The sequence below is a fragment of the Quercus lobata genome, chromosome 11 (genome assembly GCF_001633185.2).
Source record: "Quercus lobata isolate SW786 chromosome 11, ValleyOak3.0 Primary Assembly, whole genome shotgun sequence".
Taxonomy (NCBI): Eukaryota; Viridiplantae; Streptophyta; class Magnoliopsida; order Fagales; family Fagaceae; genus Quercus; species Quercus lobata.
The window spans coordinates 50062829-50070772 of record NC_044914.1 but is presented as its reverse complement, the minus strand read 5'-3'; the positions used below and the strand labels follow the sequence as shown (position 1 = coordinate 50070772).

General features: G+C 33.9%; 1 long non-coding RNA gene across 1 annotated transcript; it reads left to right on the top strand.

Annotated features, from left to right (window-relative positions):
- Positions 1-5946: 5946 nt before the first annotated feature.
- Positions 5947-7560, top strand: LOC115968048. The gene is made up of 3 exons (XR_004086642.1): positions 5947-6392; positions 6541-6673; positions 7533-7560. It is a non-coding gene; the product is annotated as an uncharacterized LOC115968048 (long non-coding RNA).
- Positions 7561-7944: the final 384 nt, after the last annotated feature.

The following is a 7944-nucleotide window of genomic DNA, read 5'->3' as shown; positions in this document are numbered from 1 at the left end:
TGTTAAGTTAAAAAGAAAACTTTTTAAGACTGCTATAAGATTAGCTATGTCCTATGGTGCTGATTATTGGGGTGTGAAGAAGCAAAATTTTCATAAAATGAGTGTAATTGAAATGATAAATGTTAAGATGGACAAGTGGAAATAAAAGGAAAAATAGGATTCAAAATTATCTAAAACAAGAATGTTAAGATGAATAAGTGAAAATATAAGGAAAGTGTTAGGTTCTAAATGTTTAGAACAATTGGCAAATTGTGAACACAAACTTGTCTAGATATAGATCTTAGAGTCTATAAGTTTTATTAGACAATGCTCAAGGTGATTCAAGTCAAGATTCAAGAACATACAAGCTGCAAGAAAAAGATTTCCTAATCTATCTGGTTCGATCGATCAAAAATCGTATCTGCAGAATTTTAATTAAGCCCAAACAGCGGTTCAAGCCCATTTAGGATTAGGGTTTCTAATCTATTTCTCCCAGTATATAAAGGAAATCCTAAGCACGTTTTTATGTGGCTTTTTAGAGAGAAAAGAGTGTGCCTCTTTTGTATTTAGGGTTTTGTTCCTAAAAAGCTCTCTTATGTCTTCTACCGGTGCTATTCCTTGAAGAATCTCAAAATTCGGTATTGTAGAAGTTGCTGCCTTCTCTAGTCATCAAAGGTGCTGATGATCTAAACCTTCAAGGGTGGTCTTGGAGTCACAAACAGGAGAATTTGTGTTGCTAAACCTTTGAGTGGGATCTCAAAGTCACAAACAGGGGTGTTTGTGTTTTGTAAAGGCCAAAGAAAGAAGGAGTCTGTGGATTCGGAACTTGCAAGTGGTCGTGTCAGTAAGTTCTACCGGTTGGTAGCAATAAGAAGTCGAGCGTGGGGGCTTGTAAGTCTTATTGTATGAACTTCGATTCTTTCTAGTGGATTTGCTTTTTACCTTGAGGATAGCTAGGTTAAATCCTCCCCAAGTTTTTTACCGATTTGGTTTTCCTGGGTGATCATATCATTGTCTTATTTATTTTCCGCTGCTATGCATGATATGATTATTTGATTGTGATAACCTAGACTTGGAATTTAGACTAAGTAACAACTTGACTAATTAACTAGGTTAATCCAATTGTGTTTTAAGGGGTCTAAAAAACTAAACAAGTGGTATCAGAGCGGGTTGCTCTTTTGTTTTAGATCTTTTGATCTAAGAGCTGATCCTTGACCCCTGTTGTCATGGAAAATTTGAAGTGTCTTTCTAATCATGTTTCTGCTCATGCTTCTGTTGATTTTATTGATGCCTGTGAAACTCTTCGTAAGGAATTATTGAAATTTATGAAAATTGCTAAGAAATTCAAGGAAGAGTTAAAATTGGCTAATCTTGAAAAAAAGGAATTGATTGTTAGATTAGATGAATCTAATAAAAAGAATGAATTTTTGAGAAATCAAATTTCCTCTCAAGATGAGAAGATGAAAAACTTGGAACAAAAGTTAGTTGAATCTAAAGCTAAAATTGAAAATTTAACTAGTACTAAGCCTGCTGTTGATAACAGAAGTGTTTCTGTTTCTCTTAAGCCTAAAACTGAGAAAGTTTATATCCCTCATTTCAAGAGGAATAATAAAGAAAATGCTTATTTTGCTAGGTTAGACAAAGGTAAAAGTTCTGATATTGACGCTGATGTTTCTAAACCTATGTCTAAACCTACTGTTAGAGAACACAATAAATCTGTTTTTGTGCCTATCTGTCACCTTTGTGGTGTTGTTGGTCATATTAGACCAAATTGTTCTTTGTTGAGGCAAAAACCAAAATCTGAGACTAGATTTGTTGTTAGGAATACTGATGTTCCTAAATTTGTTCCTGTTTGTCACTTTTGTAGTGTCCATGGTCACATTCGTCCTAATTGTCATAAACTGAAATTTAAGCATTCTGTGTTTCAATTTAGGATTTGTGATGATATTTCTCCTGCCATAAGTCCATATAAATTTTTTCATATTATTTTGAAAAAATTGAGCTTGTTGGCTTGTGAAAGGAATTTGCAGGATTTCAATCTTTCTCAGAAGATTGGTGTAATCCCTCAAATACACTCTGCTTCACACAGATTTTCACCTACAAAGCTGAAGACTCGTGCTAGATGGGTGAGAAAAGATTCTCCAAGGTGAGTGTTGCTAACTTGTCCCTGATTTAATTCTTTCAATTAATTGTGGACGTGTTTTGTTTTTGTTTTTGGTTGTGTTTTTTTTAGGTTGTTTTTTATTTTTTAAAAAAAAATCCAAAAACATCGAAAAATTTTCAAAAAGACAAAAATATTTTATTTTGTGTCTAGTTTTATTTTTCTTGAGGATTACATGAGTTATGATATCTCTCTCTTGATTTAGAACATGCTTGACATTGTGGAGAAACTTGAATAGTATGTGTTAAATAAGTGCTAAGCTATTTCTGATTTTGTGTGAGTATGTACTAGTTTGTACATGTATTCATGGGTTAATTAAGAAACTGATATTTCTTGTTTGTGTACCCTCTATAGCTTAGTTAAGCACTGTCATGCATTGCATTTGCATTGTTCATTTAGCATAATGTGTGCTTTTTGTTTTTGGTCATAAATTTTTTAAAACCAAAAAAGATTTTTGTGTTTTGTATTTCACATCTTGGATTTATAATCAATGATTGGCCATATTATCTTTACATAACAAGTTTATATACCTTGTTTAGCTTTGATGAGCTTACTTATTGCACTTTACTAGTTGAAACTTTGTAGTACATGTTGTGTGGGAGATATTTATAGTTTTTAATCACTTTGTCTTGATCTTGAAGTCACATGTCTTTGACTGTCGGACTTGAACCTTTTGAGAAAGGCATAAATAACCATCTCACCACTATTCACTAGCTAATCATGAACACCTTAGTGCATATCATAAGATTTTATACTTGAGAAAGTGTAGCACATGCACGAAAAGAACATAAGGTGAAGCTTCGGTTTAAATTGCTTAATTCTTAAAATTAAAATTGGTGTGTACTATTAGGCTTGACGCCAAACTCACATGACTTAAAATTGGTGTGTATATTATGAGGCATAAATTTAAGAAACTTACATGATTGCAAGCTTATGATCTAGGAGATGTGGGAGTTATATGATGTAACTCTTTAGGTGATAGTCTCTTTTAAATTCTTTGTGATAAATTTTGTAGACTTTGTGATTGATTTCTATTTACATATCACCTCACATGTTTTTCAAGCTTTTACTAGTTACACACACTACACAAGTTATTCTTTGCTAAACTTGGTACATTATATTGTGTGTGATCTTGTTTTGGCCATCCAAGATTGAAAAGTTCTTGATTTTAATGCAAAATGTGTTTAATGTTTGCGCTTTGAGGACAAATTGATTGAAAATCTTGATTTTGGAAGATCTGGGTTGAATTCAAGTTTCTTTTAAAAACTTTTAATCTCATACTCATGCATTTCATTCATGAAATATTGTGTTTTGAGGAGTTTATGCATTAAATTGCTCTGTTTTTTCAAAAATTTGATTTTTCCATGCATCATTTATGTTTAGGATTCACATGAATTGCATTGATTTTTTTTTATCCATCTTGCAGTTTTTGCGGTCATATCTCTCATTGTTTCACACATAACATGCATACACTTTGCTAAATTGGGTACTTAACTTGATTTAAAATTGATTGATTAATTTTTGAGCTATGTACTTTCTAGTATATGCCTTTTTTATGTGTGAACTGTAGAAAATATTTTTCTTAAGAGATATGGTGGATAATCAATGTGCAAATATTTTCTCTACTCATGCAACTGTTTATGGGTCACATAGTGCCATGTTTGCATTTTATTGAAAGAAAGAATATCTTTTCTTAATGTGTATCCTCAACTTAGTTTTTTTTAAACTTGGTTTGTGTCTTTTTTTATCCCCGCCCCTTTTATTTTTCCCCAAAACTTGTTTTGTTTTTCCTATTTTTATAGGGGGAGAATTTTTTTTTTTTTAACCTTTGTGGTTCTTAGGGGGAGTTGTTGCTCTTCATAGGGGGAGTTGTCTCTATTGTCTCTTATTCTGTTGCGTATATTTTCTGTCTATCTTCTAATTAGGTAGACTTTGTCAATACGTGACAAAAAGGGGGAGACATAGATGAACTGTTTGTTTTGTTTAGGGGGAGAATATAAAAACTTTTTGATGTATCTAACTTAGGGGGAGAGTTAGAATTTACTTTTATTTTTTATATTTTGTTTCATATTATTGTTTATATGTCTTTCTTTCCACACATGCGGTGATGTGTTTGTTGAGTGTTTCAGGAAAGACAGGTGCATTCTGATCAAGACCTTCTACCTCTTCTTGCAACTTCTAGGTTAGGAGTCTTAGATGGGGATTTGTGATGTAATTGGACATTTTATTGTATTGGGTTGTTCTTGTATTTGAGCATTTCATTTTGTATGAAAGTTTTGTCACGAATTGCCAAAGGGGGAGTTTGTTAGGTTCTAAATGTTTAGAACAATTGGCAAATCGTGAACACAAACTTGTCTAGATATAGATCTTAGAGTCTATAGGTTTTATTAGACAATGCTCAAGGTGATCCAAGTCAAGATTCAAGAACATACAAGCTGCAGGAAAAAGATTTCATAATTTGTCTGGTTCGATCGATCGAAAGACAAGCTCAATCGATCGAAAGTCGTATCTGCAGAATTTTAATTAAGCCCAAACAGCAGTTCAAGCCCATTTAGGATTAGGGTTTCTAATCTACTTCTCCCAGTATATAAAGGAAACCCTAAGCACGTTTTTATGTAGTTTTTCAGAGAGAAAAGAGTGTGTCTCTTTTGTATTTAGGGTTTTGTTCCTAAAAAGCTCTCTTATGTCTTCTACCGGTGCTATTCCTTGAAGAATCTCAAGATTTTGTATTGTAGAAGTTGCTGCCTTCTCTAGTCATCAAAGGTCCTGATGATCTAAACCTTCAAGGGTGGTCTTGGAGTCACAAACAGGAGAGTTTGTGTTGCTAAACCTTTGAGTGGGATCTCAAAGTCACAAACGGGGGTGTTTGTGTTTTGCAAAGGCCAAAGAAAGAAGGAGTCCGTGGATTCGGAACTTACACGTGGTCGTGTCAGTAAGTTCTACTGGTTGGTAGCAATAAGAAGTCGAGCGTGGGGGCTTGTAAGTCTTATTGTATGAATTTCGATTCTTTCTAGTGGATTTGCTTTTTACCTCGAGGATAGCTAGGTTAAATTCTTCCCAGGTTTTTTACCGGTTTGGTTTTTCTGGGTGATCATATCATTGTCTTATTTATTTTCCATTGCTATGCATGATATGATTATTTGATTGTGATAACCTAGACTTGGAATTTAGACTAAGTAACAACTTGACTAATTAACTAGGTTAATCCAATTGTGTTTTAAGGGATCTAAAAAACTAACAGAAAGATAGAACCATAAAGATAGGGGCAATCTCTATTGATGAAAAGATGATGGGGTCTTGCTTGAGATTTTGGTCATGTGTAGTATTAGGAAGATGAAGTCGATTCAAGTAGAGAGAATGGAAAAAGGTGAAGGAAGATCTAAAATAGAAATAGTAAAAAAGAACGTGCCAATTAAGGAGGTGACAGAAAGTATGATTTTGGATAGTATAGAATAACAACCAAGGCTCTTTGTTGAGGATTCATGGCTGTCTCCAAAAAATTCGAGACTAAGGTTTGGTGGTTGTTGTTGTTGTTGTTGTGTTTGTGTGTGTATAGCATTTTCTTATTGGTCGCTGAACTATTTATTTTATAATGGATAATATTTATTGAACCCTTGTGGTTTTAGACTAATATGAGTTGACTCAAAGGACTCTTTGACCATGTTCTAAAATCCACTTAAGGAGAATTGACATCTATTGGTAGGGAGGCAACTCATTAGTGTCAGAATCAAATTTTGTGGGTGCATATCTTTCATAACATTTCTGATACAGAAAATGTTTTTCAATTTGTTACTACAGGACAAAAAGGTGTCAAAGGAGCACTTCCAGGCTCAGTTCTCTCATGGGCACAAAGAGTTAAAATTGCTGTTGGGCAGCAAGAGGACTTGAATAATTAGTTAATTACACGAGAACGCACAACCTCATATCATCCATCGTGATATCAAGTCCAGCAATATACTGCTTTTTGATGATGATGTCTCAAAGATTGCTGATTTTGATTTATCAAATGAAGCCCCTGATAATGCGCCTTCATTCCACTCGTGTACTTGGCACCTTTGGTTATCATGCTCCAGACTAAGATTTTCCTGGGTCTTTCAGATAGGTGCTTCTCATCTTTTTGTGTTTGATTACAACGGAAAACATATAAAATCTCAATCTTCATCTTATTGAACAAGAAGAAATAATGTGTTAATTTATTACAATGAAAGTACTGGAAAGAGGAAAAAGAAAATGCTGGTCAGGTCAAGAATCGGTATGAGCTCATTCAACCTAAGTAATAAATTGTCATTATTTTTTACCGAATACTTCATTGGGCATGTTGTCTCACTTCTAATTATCACTTTGAAGAAGACACCTTTTCAATACACATCAAGCCTAAGTTTTCTGACTTTGAACGGCAGATATGCAATGACTGGGCAGCTGAGTTCAAGGAGTGATGTTTACAGTTTTGGTGTTGTCCTGCTGGAACTCTTGACTGGTCGTAAACCTGTTGATGATACACTGCGACGTGGACAGCAGTGCCTTGTGACATGGGTACTAAATCTTAGTTATGCTAGTAATTTATATCTGGTGTTTTTTCTCTTTTTTGTTTTGCTTTTGCTTGGAGGGAGGGAGGGAGGGAAATAGAGGAATTAGGTTGCAGTTTTATTTTTTTATTTTTATAACAATTAGATTGCAGATTTGGTTTCATGCAAAGCGCGTTTGTTTTTCATGGTGTAATTTTTTCTGTGCCAATGAGCTCTTGCTCAAATGGCGCTTCCTCCTTCTATAATAATGGAATGGAGGGTGAGGTTGTGGGTTCTAAACCCTCTAGTTGTGTGCGTAAATTACCAATAAAAAAAAAATCATCTATAGTATTAGTAATATTAGTATTAGCCTTGTGAAAAATCCTTTATAGAAGCTTTTCATGGTTTTTGCCAATTTGAGTTGTAGGCAATGACCACCTCCCATAAATATTTTTGGATGGTTTGCGTAATCATATCACTTGATAAAATCCAAACGTATTTCTCCACTTTGAACTAGTTGTGCATAGAGTTTAGATAGAATAAAACATTTCAAATATTCAATACATATATATGTATACATGCATTCCTACCTACAAAGACGTACACCAACATATACATATATATTAATATATTATATTCTTTTTTCCAGGGGTCATAGTTGTGCCTGAATGGTCAGCTGAAATTTTGTGTTATTTTCTGTTCAGTAGCTGTACTCTCATATTTTAGAATCCTGTTAGTTCAAGTGAGCAGCAAAGCAGGATGCACATGCACTTAAGTTATTGTTCCTTGATTTGTTTGTGCTTCTAGTGCTTAAAATTATCCAATGGAAGGACTTCTAAGTTCTAACTTAATTGCTTTTTTGTTTACCTCTCTCTTTCAATTTGCAGGTTATTGGGGAAAAAGAAGAATGAGAAGTTTTAAGAATACTAGTCGCTAACCCGTGCGATGCACGGGTAAGATACTTTGAAATATCTATTTAAATACATTGTATTCTCAAAACTTTTCAAAAGAATATGCATGTTAACAACTTCTATCCTTTTCAGCTTCATTACAACTCATGTTGGAGAGAGAGAGAGAGATTGTACCTATCAAAGTATCTGTTTAAACTCCTCTATTAAAAATATTCATCCATTGGATTCATAATAATGCCACAGACCCTACACAATAAACCATATGCTCCAACCCTTTGATTATAGTGATCCTTTGATGACCGTTGCTTCTGCCATTAAAGGATCATTCAAATTAAATTTCTTTGTCCAAGCTTTAACATAAGACTGCATTTCACCTCGAGCTACTACC